A 27366-nucleotide genomic window follows, 5' to 3' on the forward strand; every position below is an offset into this window, starting at 1 on the left:
ACCTCAACCAAGGGAAAACACTACCACGAGCAGCAGGAATGAAAACTGTCCAGGAAGACAATGGAAAACGAGACATTAATCAGAACCACACAGAGCACATTTCCATAGGAAAAATGCCTAGCATTTTGGACAGCCAACAGCTTAGAAAATAGCTTAAGATGTGCAGGGATCCTTCCAAGGCAACTGGTTTGCAAGGCCCAGCCGGCTACTCTTAGAGGCAACTACAGAAGAGCCAAGTAAGAGTTTAAGAAAACAGGCTACATTTCCACATTCTCCTATTAATACAAAGTCAGAAAAAGACCTCACCATTATTGTCCTTGCCTTCGATAACTCCTTAATGGTTCCTCCTAATAGCACTTCGTTTAAGTACAAAAGTCACTGCAGGTACTTCTATCTGGCAAAAGCTACTCACAAAGACACAGAGAAGACCCAGCAAAGGCCCAGACTTTTGTCAGGGCCAGAATCCCACTTTCCTATGTTCCCACTCTCTGTGCTTGACAACAACCACATCCGGTTCCACAATGAGACAAGAGCACATCAGCCATATGAGAGGAGACTGGGGACTCTCACCTTGGAAGGTCTTCAGAGCAAGGCACTCAGCCTAACAGTTGCCCAAATACCTTCATCGGTGCAGAGGCTACAGCATGGATCTTCCAGAGCTCTTCTGCATAAGAGCTCGGTGATCTTAGGAGGGTGACTTAACTCCTCCATGCCTCAGCTTCCACATCATCAAATAAGGGCAGTAATAGTGTCTGCTTCATAGAGCTGCTGCAAAGGCTGTGTGAGTTGAGGCATGTAAAAATGCTCCTAACAGGAGCTGGCACACAGGAGGTTTCAATAAATGTTAGCCCTGTTCACTATCAACACTGTCATCATTATAATCATCACCACAGACAAGAAGTAGGTATGGCTTGCTCTGATATAGGTGCAAGGATTTCAAGTAGTGGTTTTCAAACCTGGCTACACGTAAGAATCACCTGCCCTGAATTCCTCCACCCAAACCAATTAGATCAGAATTTCCCAGATGGTTGTTTTTAAAGTTCTTTGAATGATTCCAGTGTGCAACCATGATTAAAACCCACTGATAGTGAGTCTCAAGGCCTATGCATATTTAAACATGAAGTTGCCAGCTAAAAGGCCTGCATTTTGGCAAGTGGCAAAGCCCTTGTCTGGGTCTCCCCAAGAGCAATGGGAATCTTGTAGCTCCATTTTGAGACATGAGGGCTTACAGCATTTATGGCCCACGAAGGAGCAACCACAGCCTTGGCTGAAGGAATGCGCCTGTTGGCTTTTCCAGCTGGCAAAGTGGTACATTTCCAACATACAGAGCATAATGCACGCAGCCAAATGTTCCCACAGAACAGCCACCTGTGACTTGCAAACTCTCCTGTCTGGAGCCAGGACACGCACATGCAACAAGGCAAAAGGTCACCCATGAGCACCAGGGAAAGGACTGTCTTCTCCTGTGGTTTAGCAAGGGCAGACCATGTAAAACCTCCCCAGAGAGGTCATTTTAAGGCCACATGGGGAGTAAATGACTACCAATCAGGTCTCTGAAAGTGAAGATTAACCTGCCAAAATGTACTAAGTTATATTCAAGCTAACCCTGAATGAATGTGACAAATCTAACCAGTCAGATCCTCAGCTATTTTGATGAATTTGGCAGCTGTTTGACAGTAGCATTTACAGGACCTAGAAAACTAAAAATTTCAGCTACTTAGTCTCATCAAACCTAAATAAACCCACCAGGCACTCAAAAGACAATCCTTTATTTATTTATTTGCTTTTAATATTTAGGATACTTCCGCCAGAGAAAGACCTCTAAAACCATGTATGAAATAACAGAAAAACCACAGTTAAAAAAAATTAATAACACTAAACAGCATCTAAACTCATCACTTATTTCAATTCATATTCTTCTTCCGGCAGGAAGGGATTTACTTAGATAGTGGTGGTTACTGGAAACCAGAAAGGAGATCAGTTTATCCTGAGCACTACAGTTTGGCACAAACTTCCTATCCTCACAGAGAGTGGCAAAATACAGGAGGGTTCTATTCCCCTCCCAATCACAGATACCAAAGCCCTTCTTGGTTGACCTCTGGCTGCTTTTTCACCCCACAAAAGAATCATGAAAGAAAGATAAGCTAGAAGAGAAAGAAAATAATAAACAGTATATTATATGGTTTATTAATAGAAATAATAAACAAAGAAAATAATAAACAAAAAGAGATAAGCTAGAAGAGAAGAGAAAATAATAAACAAGATACCAGAAGACTTGTTTACAACTACAGAGTTTAGAATGGAAACTTAAAACAGACACCAAGGAATTTAAAATCAAATATAAAAATATTGTATGAAAAATATTGTGTAAGTCCACTAAAACAAGGTACCTAGAATAGTCAAAATCATAAAGACAGAAAGTAGAACAGTAGTTATTAGGGACTGGGGGTGGGGGAATGGGAAGCTGTTAAATGCATACAGGATTTCAGTTCAGGAAGATGAAAAAATTCTGGGGATGATGGCTGCACAACAATGTGAATGTACTTAATGTCACAGAACTGTACATATAAAAAGAATTTAAATGCCAAGTTTCATATTATATTTTACCACAATAAAAAAATCAAACACAAAAGAATATTTATCTTGAAATCATAAGGATTGTTTAATATTTAAGGAATTTGGGGTTCAGTGATTTTTTTTTTCAAAAAAACAAAACGAAAAAGGAAAAAAATCAAGAGCCTAAGCTCTCCATTGGAATACTGAATCAGATCAGAAAAGGAAGATTTGAGGAAAGACAGACTGAGTCAGGAGTCCTGAGTTTAAGACCCCTCCAACCCTAATAAGCTAAGTAACCTTAGGCAAGTGATAACAACTCTCAAGGTCTTGGTTTCCTCATCATTACAACCAGGAGTTAGATAGAGATGGTTACCAAGTCCATGTCAACTCCAAAGTCTGCTACTCTATACTTTCTTTGCTTTGCTTCATTTTGCAAGTCTGTCTCGATATCCATGGAAATATTTTTATAGGAAAACCACAGCAGTCACTACAGGCAAGTATCAGTATTCTCCTCCCTACTTGTTATAGAAAGAGAAGAGGAAAGAACTGGAGACAATTAGGTAAGAATAACTTCATTGTCAGACCTGCAGGTAAAGAATTTACAAAAATATGTAAAACCCAAGAACGAATATCATTTTTTAATGCTTTCACTCTATTTCTGGAGATATTTTAATCTAATGAAAGTGACACCCCCCCCCCGTTTTTTTTCATGGTTGTAGATGCCAGCCTCTGAATGAGTGTCTGAGACTGTCCCATAAGACCTGGGAGACCAGCAGTGTTCAGAGTTCATGAACAGACAGGTCAGCAATACAGCAAAATTTGACATGTCTCTCTCATCACTGGGTTGCTTCCAAACTCTCACCACTCCCTCGACCCACTAACCTTAGCAATCAATGCCATGGCTTCCAGGGACCAATATCCCAACCATAATTTGCACTGTTAAGCATCTCTTCATATGACTTTGTCCCTTTTAACTTTGACTCTAAAATTCAGGAAAGGGGGAACTCTGCTATGTATCTCCTTACTAAATCCTGTGACATTTAAGGAAAGACAGGAATTACTGTCAACCAGCTTCTTCCTAAGTGCCACAAACCAAGCAATCTGCATCCCATTCCTTAGGCCAGTGATTCTCAACAAGGGACAATCTGTTCCTTTCCCCACTCAAGGGACATTTGGCAACATGTAGAAATATTCTAGGGTTGTCACAACTGAGGGAAGGCGAGCTACTAGCATCTAGAGAGTAGAGGCCAGAGATGCTGCTAAACATGCTACATTGCACAGGACACCCCCACCTACAGTAAAGATTATTCCATCCAAAATGTCAGTAGGGCTGAGAAACCCTGCTTTATAAGACTGAAAATTTCACAGAAATTATGAAACAGGTTTTCCCATTCTTATTTTGTAGATAAAGCTCAAAGAAGTTAAGTAAATTCTCCAGTCACCTATCAAGGAAGTGAAAAGGCCAGGAGTGGATCTCAAATCTATGGATCCAAAGCCCCACTACCTCTCTGTGAATCAGTGAATAAATGGGTGGCAAATAAATGAAGTCAGCCTGCTGCTTTATGCCAGAGAAGCTGAAGAAGGGCAGGCTGACCTGAGACCACCTCTTAGTATCACTGTTGATGCCCCAGGTCTTATGCTCAGGCAAGCTGGCCTCTCCATCACTGCTCATTGGATCCATCTGCTCCAATGGAATGGAGACAGAGAGATCTACTAAGAGGACCTTATATCTCTACAACACTGCCACAACACAGCTCCAGGGGGCTCCTGGGGAAGACAAAGCTACTACTCCCAAGTGGCTCATGAGAAAGCTGAGAATTAGGGCAGTAGAACTGCACACACAGAAACCACAGGCCAAGAGTAACTGCCTGGAGGGGAGATCTCTACCAGCTGGTCTTTTCTTTCAGGAAATGGAGATGGATGGAAGGACAAAGGTTGCAAGTGGTCTCTGAGTTTCCCCTTGTGGGAAAGTCAGCAGTCTACCAACAAATTTCTTTCTGTTTCTTTGAAAAGTAAGTCATTCGCTCAGCAGATCCATACACAAGCAGTGGTGGTTTTAAAAGCTAAGGACCCCACCCCCTTCCCCCCGAAAAATCTGCTTCACAATACCGAGATTCCCACAGATTGATGACAAGTACCATCCTTCGTGGGGAAGTACGATGGTAAAGGTCTATTTCTAAAACCTGGTCACTGGGCCCAGCCTAGGGAGGCCCCTCTCCTACCACTGCCTCTTGCTCCCTCAGGTCTCTGCCATGCCCTCAGAAACAAGGGTGCACTGTCTGAGGCACTGCAGATTAGCGATCTGCCTAGAGTAAATAAGGGCTGCTTCTATCAACCATTTGTGCTAAAAGTCTTAAGAATGTTTAACTTCCTTAGGACCCAAGAATTAACTAAATTCTTTTTACCTGCCTCTTGGATTTTTCTAGAAGCAGAAAATTGCTAGGGGGAAAAGAAAAGTCCTATGGTTATGTCATACTACAAACATTACATCCATCTATCAGGGGTTTAGAAAGTGCCTTCAAGGTGCATAGGGCCTGGCCCACCTGTAAGGGCCACTCTCCCAGGGAGAAGACCACAGTAACGAAGATGGATACGAGCCTGCAGTAGCTTCCCAAGGACACTATAAGGTTACTGTGGGTCTAGGGTCATGCCCAAAGCACCTATGACTAGTGGAGTTTTTTTTCCACTTCTGAGGAGAAAAAAAAAAAATTATTAACTAAAACATGATTTGTTTTTTTGGGGGGGGTTGTTTTGTTTTTTATTTTTGTTTACCATTAACTAAACTTGAGGGTTTATTTGGATTTCACTAGTTTTTCCATTAATATTTTTCTGTTCCAGGAGCTCATCCAGGATAAGTTCTTATATTTAGTCAACTTGTCTCTTCTCATCTATGTCACTTTTTCAGTCTTCCTGGCTTTTCATGACCTTAACACTTTTGAGTACTGGTCAGGTGTTTTGCAGACTATCCCTCAATTTAGGTTTGTCTGAAGTTTCTCTGATGATTGGACTAAGGCTCTAGGTTTGGAGGAAGAATATCACGAAGGTGAAGTACCATGTTCATTATGTCATATCAGGAAATGTTTGATACATACATATCTATACATCACTGGAGATGTCCACCTTGATCCCTTGGTTAAGGTGGTACATAACTGATTCCTCACTGTAAACTTATTATTTTCCCCTTTCTTCTTTCAAAGAAAGACACAGTCCAGCCCACATTCAAGGCAGAGTGAGGCATTTTTGTTGCTTTCCATCTTCGGACAGATCCTTCAATAGGAGAAATACAAATCCACTTAGGAAAAAAAAAAAAAAGGTGCAATCTGGAAGTCAGGACTTTGGTCTCTCATCTCAGCTGTGTAACCTGGGAAGTATCACTTTCCTAAGAGTTGCTGGCTTCAGTTTCCCCTCTGTAAGACAGGCAGAATGGTCCTGCCTTTGCCAAAGGGTTGCTGAGGGATCAGAAGGGCAAGCTGTGGGAAAGGAATTTCAACCGCCATGTTCCGCCCATGGATACAAAGTTACATTCCTGGCATTGTCCTTACCCCCCTTCCCCCACAGCAGCCAGGCACACTTTTCCGATGTTCCCAAAGACACCCAGAATCTGTCCATTTCCAGCCTAATCCACAAAATTTTACAATATAAAAGGTCAGATAGTAAATATTCTAGGTGTCATGGACCATTCAGTAGTTTCTGTGGAAACTACCCAGTTACGCCACTATAGTACAAAAGAAGCCAGAGACAATACAAAAACAGTGGGTGTAGTTATGCTCCAATAAAACTTTATTTACAAAAGAGTGAGGCAAACCAAGAAACAGACTCTTAAAGAACTGATGGTTACCAGAAGGCAGATGGGTGGGGGGATGGGTGAAACAGGTGATGGGGATTAAGGAATACACTTGTTGTGATGAGTACTGGGTTATATATGGAAGTGCTGAATCACTAAATTGTATACCTGAAACTAATATTATACTGTATATTAATTGGAATTCAAATTAAAACTTTTAAAAAAACTTTATTAACAAAAATAGACTTTGGGCTGGATTTAGTGGGCCATAGTTTGCCACCCTCCGGTATCAATGAGTTTCTCTTCAAAGAGCATCTTTCAACACCCTACTCTCCCCATCTCTGCCCAAAAAGCAACAAAATTTGCAGAAAAAAAAAATTACTCAGAGCTTGCTAGATCTCTCTTGCTCTATAGTCCAAGAGATTATTTACATCTCAACATTTTCTGGCTCTTTAAGACTTATCAAAAATATCACCAGTCCCAGAAGTTTCACTAATTATTGCAAATATCTTTAGAAAAATGTCCCAGATTTCTTTCACCAAGTAACGTATTTCAGATATAATTTCAGTTTAATTATAGGAGACTTCATTGTGACCTGGAAGGTGTTAGAACCAGCAGAGAGTCTGTGGTTTGGTTAGGAGAGAGCTAAAAACCTGTCTCTGCCTGTAGAAGGAAAATTTCGCAAAAAGGGAAGAAAAAAACCTGGCATTTTTTCAGCTGTGAACATCCAGCCAATACACTCATTAAAAACACCAGTAGAACATCTTGAAAAAGCAAATTAAAGGATATGGAGGAGGAGCTAAGAGGTACAAATTAGGGGAAGAAATGAGATTTAGCTTATTTATTCTCTGAAAATAATTCTGTTTCTTAGCTTTATTGCAATCTGTATCTGTGCCATACGTCCTTACAAAACCTTAAAGCAGCAAAAGCAACAAATCAACAGTATGTTAGGTCCTGCCTGGCACTGTACAGCCAAAGTCAAGAGACAGGGTCCCTACATTTGAGCAAAATCTTCCTTAAAATGGCTTCATTTGGACCTCCTGGCATTCTGAAAACATATAATCATTTATCTAAGCAAAAAAGTCTTTTATTTGAGGGTGCATTTGGAGGAGAGATGGTTGTCTTCAATTACTAATAAGCACAATGCCTCGTCCACATTTCCCAAAACACCAGGTTACATTAGTTTCAGTTTTAATATCCTGCCAAAGAAAAAAAAAGTCCCCAAATATGAAACAAATACAGCTGTCTAATATTGCTGTTCAAATGCCACTGCATTAAATAAAATTCCATGCTATAAAATTTTGCAAGGTGATAAAACAAAAATGATATAATAAATATAAAACATCTGCATTTTTTTTTAAACAAGACATTTGGAAACCGATTTCATTTATATTTAAACTTGTTTTGAAGTGTTTCTAGTTTTGAAAAACATCCCAGTTACAGTATATTAGATTTTTTTTCCCAGGCAAAAGACTAAAGAGTTGATGCCCAAATAGAGGACAACAACAGAAGGAGAAACCACCACTGTGTTTTCCAGAATAAACCTTGTATTTGAATCTTCAGTTGGCTTTTAACCATAAAAGGGGGGGCGGTGGGCAAAGCCCTCCATCAGCAGTGCTGGAAAACTGATTCTCAAACACACACAAAAATGTATTAAAAAAACATTAAGTTTCTGGCAACAGCTCAGACACATATGCCCCAGAAAGCAAAGAGTTTAACAGCGTCTCTCCCTCTCCATGTGCCTAGGCAGGGTAGTTCCTAAAACACTGAGGGAACAGTAAGACCACCCACCATTTTCAGCTCAGGCAGGCTTTGGTGTGGAGGGGTAGGGTTCAAATATGGAGAACTCTGCAGATACCATAAGGCTGGGAAACCCAGGGTCTAAGCATCTGGGAACTAGATCTATAATAGCTCAAAAAGGGCTCAGATTTCCTTCGGAAAACCAAAGAAATAAAGGCAAATGACATGGGGGGTGGGGGGGGGGGAAGAAGAGGAGAAAACTGTGCATCTATGTGCTACAATTTTAAGCACCCTCATTTTAGAAAAAATAAGTTATAGAAAGAAGAATGTGTGCATACCTGAATTCACAGATGGTAAATGCACCCCCCACCACCATGCAAACAACATTTTATCTTTAATACCTACCTTGTGCCCCAAAATCCAGGTATGGAGTTTCAAAATCAGAAGTGAGTTCTTTGCTCATTTCATGGCTCAGAGCTGAATAGTAAAGGGCTGCTTGAAACAATCAAGGAGGTGGAAAAGCAAGACAGCAGAGGAGTGGGAGGCCTAAATTTTGTCTGGTCCCAGGAATTCAGCTAGCTATCAAACCATTCTAAACACCTACAAACTCAACAGGAAGTCAAAGAGAAGAGCAACAATTCTAGGAACAGAAAGCAATGACTCTGGGGGAAGGGAGGACATGCTAAGAAGTGAATCTGAGGCAAAATAGGGGAAGATAGACTGCAGGGGGAGGGGCTGGCTCCTAGCAAGTGGTAGAGCAGCAGAACACAAAATCGGAACTTCTAAAAATTGGCTCCACTGAGGGACGTCACTCCAGAGGCTAACTGGGGGGTAGAGCCCACACAGGCACAGTGTGGTCTCAGAAGGACCAGGGATGCCTGAGTGCAGCAGAGCCCCCAGGTATCAGAGCAGGGGAGCTGGCTATAGAGACAGAGCCAAGGAGTGAGCTCTCGGTTTGGGGTTACCTTGAATCATGATGCAAGGCACGGCTTGGCCACTACTCTTCAAGCAGGGACTCCAAAAGTGGCATATCTGGGGAGATCCCCTCCTTCCTCCAGGAGCAGCAGTGTGGGAGCTTGCTGCAGGAATCGGCTGGGTCTGGAGACTCCAAATGGGGCCGCGCACCAGAGATGAAAATTCTCAGTGACAGGTTGGGTGAGCACAGAGTGCAGCTGGAGACCAGGGAGATGGGAGGGATCGACTGCTTTTCTCTGAGGGCACATTGAGAAGTGGGGCCCCAAGCTCTCAGCTCCTATGTGGCCAGAGATTGGAGGCCACTATTTTCACTGAGGTCCTCCAAAGCTCTACAGAAAGCGTTCAGGGAACAAAAGCTACAGAGAGCAAACCCGAGCAGATGACTTAGTCTGCCCCTGGCAAGGCCAGTGCAATTCTGCCTTGGGCAAAGACATTTGAGAATCACGGCAATAGGTGCGTCCCCCAGAAGAACAGCAAGAACATCCAGCCAAGACAAAATTCATTGATCAATGAGAACTGCAGAACTCCAGAGCTAGGGGAAAGCAACACATAGAATTCATGGCTTTTATTCCATGATTCCTTAGTATTTCAAAGTTAATTTCTTTTAATTTTATTTTTTTACTTATTCTGTTTTTAAAAATTTTTCCTCTTACCTATTTTAATGGTTTTTTTAAACTATTTTATCTTATCAATACCTTTTTAAGTATCTTTACTTTTGTTAGTCACATTCTATCTTTTTGTTGTATTTAAACTTATTTTTGTATATATATATATGTTTTTCCTTCTTTAAAATTTCAGGATAGAGTTTCTTCTAGTAGATCAAAATATACCCTAAATCTAGTGTATGGCTTTGTTCTAATCGCCAGCCTGATCATATTCCTTCCTCTTTTATTTTTCCCTTTTTCAATCAACTTCTTATCTTGTCAATTCCTTTCTTAGAATCCTTTTTAATTTTCATCTTTACAGTCATATTCCATCCCTTCATCATGTTCACCCTTCTTTCTGAATATATATGTTTTCCTTTCATTAAAATTTTAGGAGGCAGTTTCTTCTAACAGACAAAAATATACCTAAAATCAAGTGTGTGGTTTTGTTCTATTCACTAGTCTTATATACATATAGTCATATACATATATATACACACACACACACACACACAAACATATATATATGTATATGTATATATGTGTATATATATACGTATATACACATACACACACATATATATAGACATATACATATTTTTATCTATATGTATTTCCATGTGTGCACATACACATGCACACACACACACACAAACACACTTATATACATACTTCTTTTCCTCCTTTTTCTTCCCCATATTTCAGGTCTCTTCCAATTCGGTTAGTGTACATTTCTCTGGGGTCATTGCTGCCCTTTTAGTATTTTGTTATCTCATTCAACTATTCTTATCTGGATACAAAGACAAGGTGGAAAAACTCACCTCAAAAAAAAAGAACAAGCAACAGTATGGACATCTAGGGAATCTAATGAAAACAGACATTAGCAAGATGTCAGAACTAGAGTTCAGAATGATGATTATTAAGGTGATAACTGGGCTCAAAAAAATCATGGAAGATACTAGAGAATCGATTTCTGGAGAAATAAAGGAACTAAAATCTAAACAAGTTGAAATTAAAAACACTATTCATGAGGTGCAATAAAAAATGGAAGCTCTTACTGCTAGGATAAATGAGGCTAGAGTTAGTGATAAGAAGACCAAATGATGGAGAATAAAGAAGCTGAGCAAAACATAGACAAACAACTACTGGACCTTGAGGGAAGAATTCAGATATAAGTGATACCATAGGATGAAACAATATTAGAATAGTTGGGATGCTAGAAGAGGGGGGGCAGAAGGTATATTGGAGCCAATTGTAGCAGAGAAGTTCCCTAATTTGGGGAAGGGAACAAGCATCAAAATCTAGGAGGTACAGAGAACCCCCCTTCAAAATCAATAAAAATAGGGGTGCCTGGGTGGCTCAGTGGGTTAAGCCACTGCCTTCAGCTCAGGTCATGATCTCAGGGTCCTGGGATCGAGTCCCACATCGGGCTCTCTGCTCAGCAGGGAGCCTGCTTCTTCCTCTCTCTCTCTCTGCCTGCCTCTATGCCTCCTTGTGATCTCTCTCTGTCAAAAAAATAAATAAAATCTTTAAAAAAAATAAAAAATAAAATAAAATAAATCAATAAAAATAGGTCCATACCCCATCATCTAATAGTAAAACTTAGAAGTCTCAGTGACAAAGACAAAATCCTGAAAGCAGCTCAGAACGAAAGGTCTGCAAAGTACAACAGTAGAAATATTAGATTGGCAGCAGACCTATACACAGAGAGCTGACAAGCCAGAAAGAACTGGCATAACATATTCAGAGCATTAAGTTAAAAAAATATGCAGCCAGGAATACCATACCCAGCTAGGCTGACATTGAAAATAGTAGGAGAGGGCACCTGGGTGGCTCAGTGGGTTAAGCCTCTGCCTTCGGCTCGGGTCATGATCTCAGGGTCCTGGGATCAAGTCCCCCATTGGGCTCTCTGCTTGGTAGGGAGCCTGCTTCCTCCTCTGTCTCTCTGCCTACTTGTGATCTCTGTCTGTCAAATAAATAAATAACATCTTAAAAAAAAAAAAAAAAGAAAGAAAGAAAATAGTAGGAGAGATAAAAAGCTTCCAGGACAAACAAACTGTAAAAGAATATGCAAACAACAAACCAGCCCTACTGGAAAGGAGTCCTCTAAGCAAAGAGAAAGCATAAACTAATAGAGCAGAAAGGAACAGAGACAATATACAGTAAGAGTCACCTTATGGGCAATACAATGGCACTGAGTTCATATCTTTCAATAGTTACCCTGAATGCAAATATTCAAATTGGGTCAAATATCCCAATCAAAAGACACAGGGTACCAGAATGGATAAAAAAAAAAAAATAAAAAAAAATAACAAATCCCATCAATATGTTGTCTACAAGAAACTCATTTGAGACCCAAAGACACCTCGAGATTTAAAGTAAGGGGGTGGAAAACAAATGACCATGCTAATGGACATTTCTGGGGTGGCAATCCTTCTATCAGATAAAATAGATTTTAAGCCAAAGACTCTAACAAGAAATGAGGAAGGAAACTATACCATACTTAAAGGGTCTGTCCAACAAGAAGATCTAACAATTTTAAATATCTATGCCCCTAAAATGGGAGCAGCCAACTATATAAACCAATTAATAACAAAATCAAAGAAATACATCAGCAATAATAATACAGTAACAGTAGGGGACTTTAACACCAACCTCATGGAAATGGACAGATCATCCAAACAAAAGATCAACAAGGAAATAAAGGCTTTATTTTTTTTAATTTTTTTTAAGACTTTATTTATGTATTTGACAGAGAGAGATCACAAGCAGGCAGAGAGGCAGGCAGATAGAGGAGGAAGCAGGCTCCCCACTGAGCAGAGAGCCCAATGTGGGGCTCAATCCCAGAACCCTGGGATCATGACCTGAGCCGAAGGCAGAGGCTTTAACCCACTGAGCCACCCAGGCACCCCAGAAATAATGGCTTTAAATGACACACTGGACCAGAAGGATATCACAGATATATTCAGAACATTCCATCCCAAAGCAACAGAATACACATTCTTCTCTAATGCACATGGAACATTCTCCAGAATAGATCACATCCTGGGTCACAAATCAGGTCTCAACCAGAACCAAAAGACTGGGATCATTCCCTGCATATTTTCAGACCACAATGCTCTGAAGCTAGAATTCAATCACCAGAGAAATGTTGGAAAGAGCCCAAATACATGGAGGCTAAAGAGCATCCTACTAAAGAATCATGGGTCAATCAGGAAGTTATAGAAGATTTGAAAAAATTCATGGAAACAAATGAAACTGAAAACACAACTGTTCAAAATCTGTGGAACACAGCAAAGGTGGTCCTGAGAGAAAAGCATACAGTGATACAAACCTTTCTCAAGAAACAAGAAAGGTCTCAAGTACACAACCTAACCTTACACCTAAAGGAGCTTGAGAAAGAACAGCAAAGAAAGCCTAAACCCAGCAGGAGAAGAGAAATCATAAAGATCAGAGCAGAAATCAATGAAATAGAAACCAAAAAAAAAAAAAACAATAGAACAAATCAACAAAACTAGAGGCTGGTTCTTTGAAGGAATTAATAAAATTGATAAAACTCTGGCCAGATTTATCAATAAGAATAGAGAAAGGACCCAAATAAATCATTAATGAAAGAGGACAGATCACTATCAACATCAAATAAATACAAACAATTATAAGAACATATTATGAGCAAATATACGCAAGCAAATCTGACCATCTGGAAGAAACAGATGCATACCTAGAAAAATATAAACTACCAAAACTGAACCAGAAAGAAATAGAAAGCCTGAACAGACCCATAACCAGTAAGGACATTGAAGCAGTCATCAAAAATCTGCCAACAAGAGCCCAGGGCCAGATGGCTTCCCAGGGGAATTCTACCAAACATTTAAAGAAGAATCAATACCAATTCTCCTGAAACTGTTCCAAAAAATAGAAGTGGAAGGAAAGCTTCCAAACTCATTTTATGAGGCCAGCATTACCTTGATCCCAAAACCAGATGAAGACCCCATCAAAAAGGAAATTACAGACCAATATCCTTGAAGAAAACCGATGCAAAAATTCTCACCAAAATACTAGCCAATGGGATCCAACAGTACATTAAAAGGATTATTCACCACGACCATTCCTGGGCTACACGGTTGGTTCAACATCCACAAATCAATGTGATATAATACATTAATAAAATAAAGAACAAGAACCATATGATACTCTCAATAGAAGCTGAAAAAGCATTTGACAAAGTACAGCATCCTTTCTTGATCAAAACTCCTCACAGAGTAGGGATAGAGGGTACATACCTCAATATCATCAAAATCATCTATGAAAAACCCAAAGTGAATAACATTCTCATGGACAAAAATTGAGAGTTTTCTCCCAAGATCAGGGACATGGCAGGGATGCCCGCTATCACCACTGTTATTCAACATAATACTATACATCCTAGCCTCAGCAATAAGAAAACAAAAAGAAATAAAGGGCATCCAAATTGGCAAATAACAAGTCAACCTCTCACTCTTTGCAGATGGTATGATAATTTATGTGGAAAACCCAAAAGACTCCACTCCAAAACAGCTACAACTCTTACAGGAATTCAGTAAAGTGTCAGGATACAAAATCAATGCACGCAAATCAGTTGCATTTCTATACACCAACAGCAAGACAGAAGAAAGAGAAATTAAGAAGGCAATCTCTTTAAAATTGCACCCAAAACCTTAAGATACCTAAGAATAAACCTAATCAAAGAGGCAGAGAATCTGTACTCAGAAAACTATAAAGTACTCATGAAAGAAATTGAGGAAGACACAAGAAATGGAAAAGTGTTCCATGCTCATGGATTGGAAGAATAAATATTGTGAAAGTGTCTATGCTACCTAAAGCAGTCTATACATTTAATGCAATCCCTATCGAAATACTTTTTTTTTAAATAAATGGGACAAATAATCCTAAAATTTAGGAACCAGAAAGACCTCAAATAGCTAGAGGAATGTTGAAAAAGAAAGCCAACGTTGGTGGCATCACAATTCCAGACTTCAAGCTCTATTACAAAGCTGTCATCATCAAGACAGTATGGTGCTGGCACAAAAACAGACACATAGATCAGTGGAACAGAATAGAGAGCCCAGAAATAGAACCTCAACTCTATGCTCAACTAATCTTTGACAAAGCAGAAAGGAATATCCAATGGGAAAAAAAAAGAGAGCCTCTTCAACAAATGGTGCTGGGAAAATCGGACAGCCACATGCAGAAGAATGAAACTGGATCATTTCCTTATACTACACACAAAAATGGACCCAAAATGGAAGAAAGACCTCAATGTGAGAAAGGAATCCATCAAAATCCTTGAGGAGAACACAGGCAGCAACCTCTTCTATCTTAGCTGCAGCAACTTCTTCCTAGAAACATCACCAAAGGCAAGGGAAGCAAGAGCAAAAATGAACTATTGGGACATCAAGATCAAAAGCTTTTGCCAGCAAAGAAAAGTCAACAAAACCAAAAGACAACTGACAGAATAGGAGAAGATATTCGCAAAGGACATATCAGATGAAGGGCTAGTATCCAAAATCTATAGAAAACTTATTAAACTCAACACCCAAAGAACAAAGAATCCAATCAAGAAATGGGCAGAGGACATGAACAGATATTTCTGCAAAGAATACATCCAGATGGCCAACAGACACATGAAAAAGTGCTCCACATCACTCGGCATCAGGGAACTACAAATCAAAACCACAATGAGATACCACTTCATACCAGTCAGAATGGCTAAAATTAACAAGTCAGGAAACAACAGATGTTGGCAAGGATGTGGAGAAAGGGGAACTCTCCTACACTGTTGGTGGGAATGCAAGCTTGTGCAGCCACTGTGGAAAATAGCATGGAGATTCCTCAAAAAGTTGAAAATAGAGCTACCCTACCACCCAGCAACCGCACTACTGGGTATTTACCCTAAAGATATAAATGTGCACCCAAATGTTTATAGCAGCTATGTCCACAATAGCCAAACTATGGACCAGATGTCCATCAACAGATGAATAGATAAAGAAGAGGTGGTATATATATATACAATGGAATACTATGCAGCCATCAAAAGAAATAAAATCTTGCCATTTTGGATGGATGGCATGGATGGAACTAGACAGTATTATGCTGAGTGAAATAAGTCAACTAGAGAGAGACAATTATCATATGATCTCCCTGATATGAGGAATTTGAGAGGCAGAGTGGGGGGTTTGGAGGGCAGGGAAGGAAAAAATGGAACAAGATATGATCAGGAAGGAGACAAACCATAAAAGACTCTTAATCTCACAAAACAAACTGAGGCTTGCTGGAGGCAGGGGGTTACGGAGAGGGTGGTTGGGTTATGGACATTGGGGAGGGTAAGTGATATGGTGAGTGCTGTGAAGTGTGTAAGCCTAACAATTCACACACCTGCACCTCTGGTGGAAATAATACATTATATGTTAATAAAAATAATTAATAAAAAATTTTATTAAAAAAAAAGAAAGGAAAAAGAACCAAGGGAAGAGAATCTGGCCTGAGGACTGCTCATAAATGAGTTTTCAGTATTAATGTTGGCTAACATTTTTATTTTTATTAACATTGTCACCTTTCATCCTATGACCCCTGCCATTGTAGGTAATCATTTCTGTCACCTTCCAAAAGGTGACCTGAATTCCAACAGGTCCAAATAAATATCTCCAAGTCAAAAGATGGCCAGTGACAGAGCAGAAACAGAACCAAGGTCTGGAAGACTACAAAATCCTTAGCATCTTGTAAATGGGTTGTAGCCCAACATTAACACAGAACATTTACTGATTATAGCCACTAAAAAGAGGACCTTTAAATTCTACTTAACAGAGTAGCTGAAGAGAAAGTTAAAATTTTGGTGGACAATGGAGGATGTGGGATGGTTTTGAGGGAACATGTTCATTAAGCATTTCTGTGTGAGCTGAGTCAGGACTGGGACAAAGATAGCTTTTACACTAGTTACGAGGCAAAAGTATTCCAAACAAATTATTAAGTAAGACTGTAAAACAGATTGAGTTTAAGAGAGTGAATTCTTTGCAAACAGCCTTGAAAAATGTGTTAATGTATAAATGACATGTGTTGTACACAAACCACTAATAACTGTACATCAAGTCATGGTCCTCTAGTTTTAACAGACATGTGGTTAACCTAGATGCAAATTCATTCTTACCCCAAAAATATTAACTACACTTCTCTTCAGCTACAATATTTTCTCCAATTACCTAGATAATTTGGGCTTTTTTCATTGTTTGAGTTTTGTTGTTGTTTTTTTAATATGACTATGATGGATCCTGTGATTATCTCCACAACATCCCTTTTATGGTCCCAATGAGGTGTGAGTGAACTGCGCAGACTCCAAGACTCCAAGACTCTGTTTCAGACTTTCATGGTAATATCATCTCTTTTGACAATATCCACCCAGGCCTGAACCAGAAAGCCCAAGGCTCAGGGATGATCCAATCAGGATAAGCTCAGGATTCCTGTTTGAAGCTCCTGGGAAGGGACTTTCCTTCTTCCGGGGCTGTAAATTAGAAAGCAGGTAGCTCCAGTCATGGCTGTCTGCTATCTTGCAGTCAAGAGAGGAACCCCCCTGAGAATGAACTGGGAATGAAATCCAATCCATGTACTAAGAAGAGAGCTGAGAAAAACTCAGAGAAGGACAGAGCCATGAACAGACTACATATTAAAGCTTGACCTCTTGCTACACTTCTCAGTTACATGCAGCAATTAAAAGTTCTCCTTCATTGTTCAGGCCAATTTGAGTTTTTTGGTTTTGCTCACAAATAAAAAATTCCTACTGGTACACTGAGTTTTCTAGAGTATTTTGAGAATGTATTAGGCAACTTCCAGCATTAAATCCTATAGTATCTACTTAGTACAATGAAGTTGCATCTTAAAATCAGGAGAGTTTAGAATCTAATATTATGATGTAAAAAAGCACATATAGCAAAATTTACTGTGGAAAAATCCCTAAAGATGCTATACAGTAATTGTTATGTACATTAAAGTTTAAAACTCAGCTACAGGAAGAAACACCTAAACATGTTATACGTGACGTATTTATACCTATGGATTAACATACCACAGATTCAATATTTCTATATCAAAACCTACTCCATAAAGAGGCATTGAAGGTCCTTCCCAATCTGGCCGCACCCATCCCACTAGTCTTACCACATTTCATGTCTTCATACTCTAGCACATGTTATTTCCACTAAAGTTCCTTCACATTTTTCTTCACCTGGCATACACTCCTACTTATACTTCAAGGCCCAGCTCAAATACCTCCACCTGCTTAAGTCTCCTAACTCTTCCTGAGAGACATAATCACTCTGCTCCGGACTCTTACAGGATTCTCAAATCTCACAACACCACTTAATCTTGTGGTTTACAACTTATCTGTTTGCTCTTCTTTCTAACCCACAGACCATTAACAATTCTAGAGAGAGGGCCTCTCATATTCACTGTTGTATCTCTTGCTTTAGCATATAAGACTGGCTCAGAGTAGGCACTCATTCTGTCTGCTGAATAAATGCTCTAAATTAGGTTGACATATCCTAAATTTGTCAATTCCTCACCATCTCCACTACCCACGTTCTACTCCTGGCTTACCTGGGGGATAGTAAAGCCTCCTAAATACTCTCACTGCCTCCATTCTTATCCTGTTCAATCTCTTCAGGACTAGAAGTGCCTCCATAGAATCAGAAAAAAGGAGCCCCTCTAAGTAGATGTTAGAAAAAACTGCCCCCTCTAAACTGACACAAATTACTAGGAAACTACTGAAAAAGGAGGCATTTCCTTTTCACTGGAGTTACTAAATTGATAGAATGAAAGCCTGGAGCTAATGGTCTTTGGCACTGCACTGAGGGGCAGGGCATACATTCTTGTCGTGAAATCAGCCAGGAGAAAGATAGATAGAAAAGGGACAGATACCTGATTGTGTTGTTGGACACCTGGGTGCAGTCACACCTCAGAGAGTTTATCTCTTTCTAGTTACCTGAACCAATTAAGTTGTCTTTGTACTCACACTAGTTTAAGTTCCATTACAGACATTTACCACCTAACCAGTTCAGGTCATATGCCACTGCTACATACTAAAAGTATTAATATGGGACTCAGGGAGAGTGTTTCTGCAAAGAGCTAAACTACAAAGGGCTAGAGACAGACTTACTGGTATCAGTACAGGCCTAGAGTCTCTGAGGTCTATAATTCAAACTTATTTGCAGAATCTTTTAAATTAAGACCCTATACTATAAACTGTGCTTCAAATTCAATATGAATGATCCCCAAACTGGAATGCAGTAATTCACCTTTTATTTTCAAAATGCTTTTGTCATATACATCAGAACCGAAAGGAAGCTTTCATGAGAGGTCATCATAGGTATCCCTGTCTCCACATAGTTTTGCCCTTAAATCACCCTAACTGCCTAAACGCTTTCTTCAAAAAGGAAACTGCCTGACCTTCTGAAAAGTGTTCAAATGTTCAGATGGTTTCATAACATTTTTTTTAATGCTCAAAGATACCAAAGCAATCCTATGAAATATTGAACAGAAAGCCTTGAGGGCAATTCAAAAAGCATCCAACATCATTAGATAGCTTGTCTTATTCTAACCAAGGTTTTAACTGTGGCCGAAAAGTGAGGAATTCTGCCAATGGTTTATTTATTTATTTCCTGCTTCAGGCACATCGACTGTACCCTTCCTACTTACATCCCTCCTCCGAAACACACACAAAGTTGGATGATTTGATTTTAGTAGCCTTGTGGCAGGGCAGATGGGCTTCCAGTTCTTTTCCTGGTTCTGGCAACCAGGAGGTAATCAGTCACTTTCTCTTGCATTCAATCTCCTCCTCAGAACAAACTGGGATACTAAGAAACACAGGTTATTGTGAGAAGAAATGAGATTCCCAATTCTGAGCACCTAGCACAGTGTCCAGAACAGGGCAGAGGCTCCAGACACATCTATTTGCTTGATTTTCATCGAGTTAACTGTCTTTGGCGAAATAGTCAGGTACTTCAATATCCAACTGGATAATTTCACTACTACTTGCTCAAAGTATTCTCTGGCTAGCAAATTCCACTTATATCCACCCACTTCCTTAGGTTAAAAGTGAAGCACTATTTTGAATCTTGTTTCCCTCATATCACACATCCAATCTACAAGCAAAACCTCTCGGTTATATCCCAATAAATACCTCAAATCTGACAATTTCCTACTGTCCCAACTCCCTCCTTTCCTGTTCATTTCATCACCATCTCTTAGCTACATATTACAACAGCCACCTAACTGGTCTCCTGTCCCCCTCTCATCTCCCTTCAGATTCCTCATGGTAACCAAAGTGGCATTTTCTGAAGTGCAAATCAGATCACGTTACTCTCTTGCTAAAATCCTCCCATATCTTCCAATAATATTAATAACAATATCTACAATTTATTGAGCACTTACTATATATAAGGAGCATGGGTCTAAGCACTTTGCACATATTAAACTGTTAAACCTAAAACTGTCCTCTTTCCATTGGCACATCAACAGATAAAGAAATGTGAAACACACACACAATATGAAACAGTATTCAGCCATGAGAAAGAGGAAATCCTGCTATTTGCTACAACATGGTTCAAAGTGGAGGACATTATGCTAAGTGAAATAAGCCAGACACAGAAAGACAAATACTGTATGATTGTACCTATATGTATGTATAATTTAATCTCATAAAACTAGAATGTAGAATGGTAGTTGCCAAGGGTTGTGGGGGTGAGAGAAATGGGAAAAGGCTGTCAAAGGATACAAACTTACAGTTAGAAGATGAGTAAGTTCTGGATATTGCACTATACAGTATGGTGATAATAATACTGTATTGTATGCTTGAAATATGCTTTTTAAAAGGTATATTGTGAATGTTCTCACCAGACACACACGATGGATGTGTTCATTAGTTTGATTGTGGTAATCATGTCACAGTGTGTATGTATAATAAATCATCACATTGTATAACTTAAGAAAAAATCATGTTGTACAACCTAATATAAACAATCTTTATTTATCAACCATACCTCAGTAAAGCTGGAGAAAAATAAAACTGTACAATGTACTCTTACATGCCCCTGGTTTTTTATATTATAAAGGCCATGTAATTAGTGGCACAGAAGCCAGGATAAGGTACAAATTCTTTCCCTCCCTAAGAGGTTCTATAAGACCTAGTCCCATCCCGTCTGCTTCCTTACTTCACCTCCTAACACTCCTCCAGCCTCTTTGTTCCCTAAGCTCTAGATACTGCAGACTTTTTTTGTCACTCAAACATATCACAATTCATTCTTTCATAGATTCAAAGACTCTTCATCCAAGCTCTACTCAAAGGTCGCCATCTTGGAGAAGCCACCCTTGACCATACTAATTGGTGAAATGGATGGGAGCACTCTAATCACTGGCATGATAACCACCACATCTCAAGAGTCCAGAAGTGCATCCCTTGAGGACCTCTTCCTGGAGGACCTTTTTCCTGGAGATGGTTAAGAACATAGGAAGGATACTGATTTAGAGTGGTATCATTTATCATTTAAATCAAGTAGCTCATAAATTTCCTTGCTTCTAAATTTTATTCCAAATAGAAAAATGCCTATAAGAAGAGTAGAGAAAGTCTATGGAGTGTTTCTGGAAATTGCTTCTTAGAACCCTGTAAGATTTTTTGTCCCTTCAGTGAATAGACTACTCTGAAACACTCTGAAGGCTGAAAATTGATTGTATTGAAAACATTCTCTCACAAAAAGGACTTATTTTAACTTCTCAAAAAATATTTGTGTTTCTTCTAATATTCCTACAGTTCTTTTTTTTTTTAAGGCAATTCAATTTGGGGGGAATATTATGACAATATGCTTCTTCATGCCAAAGAAAGCTTTTCATTGGCCTCTGTCATGTTTCTGGCTTTCCTTTTCCAGCTGTTATATCAGACATAATCATCCAAAACTGCGATTTGTCATCTCCATCGAATATGGTTTATAATTCTCAATGTTGCAGTTTATATGAAAACATTTATGCATTAAAACTCAGAGTAAAAGGAAGATTTCACAAATTAGGGACAAAGTTAATATTCCTCAAAAGTTGGATTACAAGTAGACCTGAAAAAACACTGGAGTTTGTCCCAGATGTCAGACAGGCCTCCTACACTGTCTCATTCTACTCAAACGTGGTGGAGCAGAGACCCATTCACACTGCCAAGTTAGCCTGGAGATCTGGTTTCCTCCTACAAGAAAATAAATGATGTGAGGGAGGGTAAAACATAGTAATTAGTTCTTAGATTACATTAACATGTCAATCCAAATAGAGGGATCACATTTAGGCCCTTGAATAAAGCTGACTGAATCATTATTATATGCTTCCAACTTACAATCAGCACCCATGGCAGCAAAATATTGATCAAAATAGGTACCATTTATTGAATTTTTACTATATATCAGGCAGTATGTTAGGCAACTTATACAAGCTTTGTTTTATTGAATAAATGTTAAATACATGGAAGTTCTTTATATTAGGATGAATTATATAAAATTGACATTTTTGTAAGTAAAAACAGTCCAAAAGCAGCAATTTCATGCAGTTCATTCTAATACTTATTTGGTCTCCGACCTGACCTAGCACAATGTCTATCATACACAATAGAGCTTAGTAAGCTCTTATTTCATTTATTAATAGTTTTAACTCCTCAGTGAGGGGTGGGGGCGGGGGGACACAGGAAGAGCATTATTTCAAGCAAGATTCAATCCAGTCATCTCTGCTGTGTTGATCTCAGTCACACAAGTTTCATCTGAAATGTCTTGCCACCCACCTGCCTCAATCCCTCAAGGCTTACATACTAAATGGTGGAAGTTGCTGGCATGCCCCTGCCCACTGTAATCACAAGGAGCTATGGGACATCACTATTATGCACTCAATTACTGCTCTTCCCTCCTATCTCCATGCAACCTGATTTTCCTCTCTGGAAAGTCACAACAATAGGCCTTTTAGGAAGTTCCTTTTAGGAACACCCCAGGAGGACTGAATTTAGGCTGGATTAACCTTAAAAACTGAATTCTAGAAAAACATGTATCTCAATTAGTAATATTTATCATTCTTTAGGAGGGGCAATGAGATCACTAGAAATGAGTAACAAGAAAAAGACTTGACTTCAAAAGAATTTGGGTTGGGGAGGAATTGTTCAAATGCACCAAGCAAAAACTAAAACTAAATTTGAATAGAAGAGCAGATGAAGCCATTCAGACAAGAGGATATGAAGCTGTTCCTCTTTAATACACTACCTGAAGGAGTGTCTTTGCCCAACCCCTTCTCACCAAGGTCTCCACACCCACACTCCCAACCAAGAAACAAAATTAAAACATGCCAGAATCAAGAGGTTCCATTTCACCCAGAAGCTACATTGAAAACAAATACCAATGGCTGAAGAGCAGATCACACTTCCATGTCCTTCACCATCCACTTTAATAATTATAGTTCAGAATCACAGAACGTGAAGTCTAGGTTTGGTGTGTTTTAAATGAAGAATAATTTGCCATCTGAAGTGGGAGATGTTGAGATTGCCCCTAAGCCAATCTTTCAGCCTGTTATGGAACTAAGAGGGAAACATCTGCTTGCCAGCTGTGAACATGAACCAGCTGATTTATCTATAGACATCAGACACCCAACTGCCCCAACATGGTATGCAGGGCTACTGGAGCAGAAAGGAGGGGAGATCACCACTTTTCAGAACCTAGAGCCAAGGGAGTTCATGTGAGGGCTCACTGTGGCCCACATGTTTCTACCTCTTTTCTCTCCTGCTCAACCCCACCCCTTAATCTTCATGGGTTAACCAATAAAATTGATACCTTCCAGGTTTTTGACCACTGGATACCAAAAAAGAGGTGCGTGTTCAGCCACAATGACTATAACATGCATGACTAAATAGTATTCATATCTATTTTGTGAAAGAAAAAAAGAAGAAGCATTTGTAGCATAAATCCATGTGGAAACACAACATAGGATGAAAACTGCCTTGTGTATACTAAGGTGGTACCTGGCGCATCTCATTCTTCTAGAAGGAGAGTGGGCCGCTCCCAGAGAGAGTGCAAGAGTACAGATTAAGATACATTCTCCACCAACCAGGATCCAGAGCTGATACCATATGGGCAGTGATCAGGTTGGGAAAGGCTGTGTCCTCTACAACAAAGCATTCTGTTATGTGAGCTAGGAAGCACCACAGCAGAAATCAGGACACAACATTCCTGCCCTGGGACTCATATTGAAGCAGCCGTCTGGAATGAAAAAACTGTCCTTACTCCCCCCTCTTTATAACTTCTAAAATTCCTGAGCCATCATCTCTGAGTGCTATAAGTCAGTCAGGTGAGAATAGAACTAGAAGAAACCTTACTTTTCAAACTTGGGTCCTGCTCTCCTCTGCCAGCCCAGCTTTATCCTGCACCCCTCCCATCCCTCAAATAACAAGAAGTGCATGCTCTTCGTCTCCTCTATGTTCAAGCCAGAAATGCAGAGCCTATTCTGATAATCATTGACGATATTGGGATAGCTTTAAGAACATGGGCTTTGGAGTCCGAGACCTGGTTTTGAATGCTAGTCTCCTCCTTACCTTAGGCGAGCTGCTTAACTTCTCTGTGACTAATGTCCTGATCACTGAATCTAACTGGTAGGGGTATGGTAAGGCTTACACAAGTTCACCTATTTAAAGGACTTGGAAGAGTCCCTACCACATGGTGAGGACTAACAAATATTAGCTGCAATCGTCTTCAGTCTCCTTCAATCTACCTCCCTTTCCCATCTCCTGTCTCCCGCTTCTCCTCCTTCTTCCCAGCTCCCAATTTTAAAGGAGTAAAAAATTCAGGCTTTGGTCTCCTGTACTATAAAATCTGGTGTAGAGATAAACTTGACATCCAAAACAGGAAAATAAAACCAACCCTGAATAAGTCAAACACTGATTAGGTGACACAAACCATACATTTTGTAAGGGTTCAAATGAGGGGCGAGTGGCAGATCATGGAGATCTGGGAGAGGCTTATGGAGGAGGGAGATCTCCATGGGCCTTGCACAATGGCAGTATTTTGGCAGATGAAAAGGCAAGACGGAGACAGTAGAATCCATATCCTTTTAAAGATTCTTTGTATGTAAAGGGAGGGGGTCCTTCTATTATTTATAAGGGATGAAAACTGTTTGAAAAGCTCTTCTCTCAAATTTATTGTGGTAAAACCAGACATTTAACACAGGCCCAAGTGCAAACAACCACAGTAAATTCCCACAAAAGCAGCCTCTCCCTGCGACCCCATATCTAGTCAAATCTGCAAATAGAACTGCCATGTTATTATTGAGAAGGGTGGTAGCTCCCATGCAAACTACATATTTGATTAGGATCTGAACTCTTTGCTGAACCATGAATTCGAAATAATTTAGGTGATACATATAAATTTAATTTCTTTGTTCGAAAACTCTACATCTGAAATGATGCTCTGCAAATGTGGAGCTCTCACTGAGGTCTACAAAATGAGTCTCCTACTAACTCGTCTATACTGTGTGGAAATAATCTTCAAGGAAAGGAATAAACCTATTTTAAAAACAGCTGAGTCCTTTAGATCATATACCCTAACCAATTTATGGAGATAAATGGAATTCAGTATTAAAGAAATATATTTTTTCCACTCCTCCAGAAAATGTAAATGCCAGCCACAAAATAGAAAGAAAAAGACAAAGAAACCAAGAATAAAGCAGCACACAAAAAATAAAGCCAGAAAAAAATCAATCCAAGGACAACTGAAGAACCCTTGACTTAACTGTCCCTTCCTGCCTTTCCCCCTCACCTCCATAGCCTCTGTTGACCCGAAGAAACTCTATATAGCAACATCACAGAGAAAAACAACTGCTGAAGAAAACAGAATTCTCTTCCACTATCCGGAATCAGAGAAGGCACAGTTCTCTATGGAGAACTATGGAAACAAGTGTCCCTCCTTCTACAGTCGGGCAGTGTTCACTGTTGGCTATCTTTCCTGCATTTCACGCCATTTCATTTTCATACCACTCTCACATTAACCCTGAACTAATTATCAGGACAAATGAAAAATAAAAGGAGATAGAACAAGAAAGGGAAAACAAAGTAACACTGTGAGTGACTGCTTGCATCCTATTAATATAAATGAATACAAAATACTTCTTAAAAAAGTGCATTAAGCAGATATTGGCTTATGATGGGGTCAATATCACGATTTATTTAACTCTGGGGACAATAAATCTTGATATTGACTAAAAACATAAGTCAATATGTGTACTGTTGTGTGCATTCTATTACAAAAATGAGGTTTTTAACTTTAATGGCCCCTTTGGCAAAGAGAAAAAATAAAAACTCCCCCAAAGGCCTTCTACTCACACCCACACCAACATCTGCTGGGAATGAACTCACTCTCAGGCCCAGCTTCTCAGTATCACATAGGATTTGTCAGTTGGTTGGTTAATGCAGCAGACTGAACTGCTGATCCTAATTCTTCATTCCACCTGTATCCACAGCCTTTGCTGTTTATTCTATACAAAGCAGGGGCATTACTTAACTTGGGTCCTAGCTTGTGATGCTTTAGCCAATGGGCCGTGGGTAAATTTGACAGTTTGCCAGTTCCTAGTCTAATCTTTAATAGGCATCCTATGTTTTGTTTGTTTCTTGTGACTCTGCAATCATAATATAAAGAGCTTCCCTTTAGGTAAATGCCACCCCTTCAGTCTGAACCCCCAAATAAGTCTACATGGAGCAGACCAAAGCCCATGCCTCAGTGAAGACCCAAGCCTAGCTAGACCTGCAAGTGATAGCAGTCACTCATCAAGCTCAGCCTAGATCAGTGCCTCTCAAATCCATCTGCAGTTATGTGAAAGATAAATGCTTACTGCAAATGCCACTGGTTGTTATGTAGCAGGACCTGATTGATACAGGTGGCATTCACTAAATGATCATTATTCATACGCCCATTATATCATCTCTTGTGAGATCTTCAAAGAAAGCTGGAGATCTATGCCATGACTCTTGGGAACTTACAGTATAATAGGGGAAGCAGCACACACATATGATGAATTGTCTCCCTTTAGGGTATGTTAATTTAACTCAGACAACTGTCAGACACTTCCCGTTCCTTTAGCCAGGGCTACTATCTTCCTTGAATCTACCCACATCCAAAAGTTTATCTCAGCCCCCTTACTAGTGTCCATTAAAAAAAGTAATTACAAGCACTGGGGATGTTTGTTTTATTTATGAAAAATATCAGGAAGACTTCATGGAGGTGCTGTATAGGGTTACAGATAGCATTCTACTGAAATCTGTATTAGGTGTTTTATTTTCCACAAACCTCTCCTCAGTTGTAACAGGCCTTCTCTCTCTTCTGTGACCTAGCAACCAGCCTCCCTAGTTAGTCCTTTCTCCTTTCAGATTACTCTCAGGAGTCCCTTTATTATGCAGAAAAATTCAACTATGCCCCAGCTTATACCCCTGAACTTATATCATCCAACTCATTCTTTTATTAACAAATGCTGAAATCTTCAACAAATAGAACTCTCTTCAGAAGCCAGTTCAACTATCTGAGAAGATTCTTGGGTCTCTCAAGCCCTGTCCCAAGTGCCTGATCAAAGTTGTTTTTTCTTTTTAAA

At 39.6% G+C, this 27366-nt stretch overlaps 1 protein-coding gene across 1 annotated transcript in view; it reads right to left on the reverse strand.

Annotated features, from left to right (window-relative positions):
- Window positions 1-8701, reverse strand: part of MEIS1 (Meis homeobox 1) — a 677893-nt gene extending 669192 nt beyond the window's left edge. The window contains exon 1 of the mRNA XM_082746690.1: window positions 8486-8701. The gene's annotated coding sequence lies outside the window, so the exon portion shown is untranslated. The remainder of the gene's footprint in view (window positions 1-8485) is intronic.
- Window positions 8702-27366: the final 18665 nt, after the last annotated feature.

Source organism: Mustela nivalis (genome assembly GCF_964662115.1).
Source record: "Mustela nivalis genome assembly, chromosome: 8".
In the NCBI taxonomy this organism is placed as follows: domain Eukaryota; kingdom Metazoa; phylum Chordata; class Mammalia; order Carnivora; family Mustelidae; genus Mustela; species Mustela nivalis.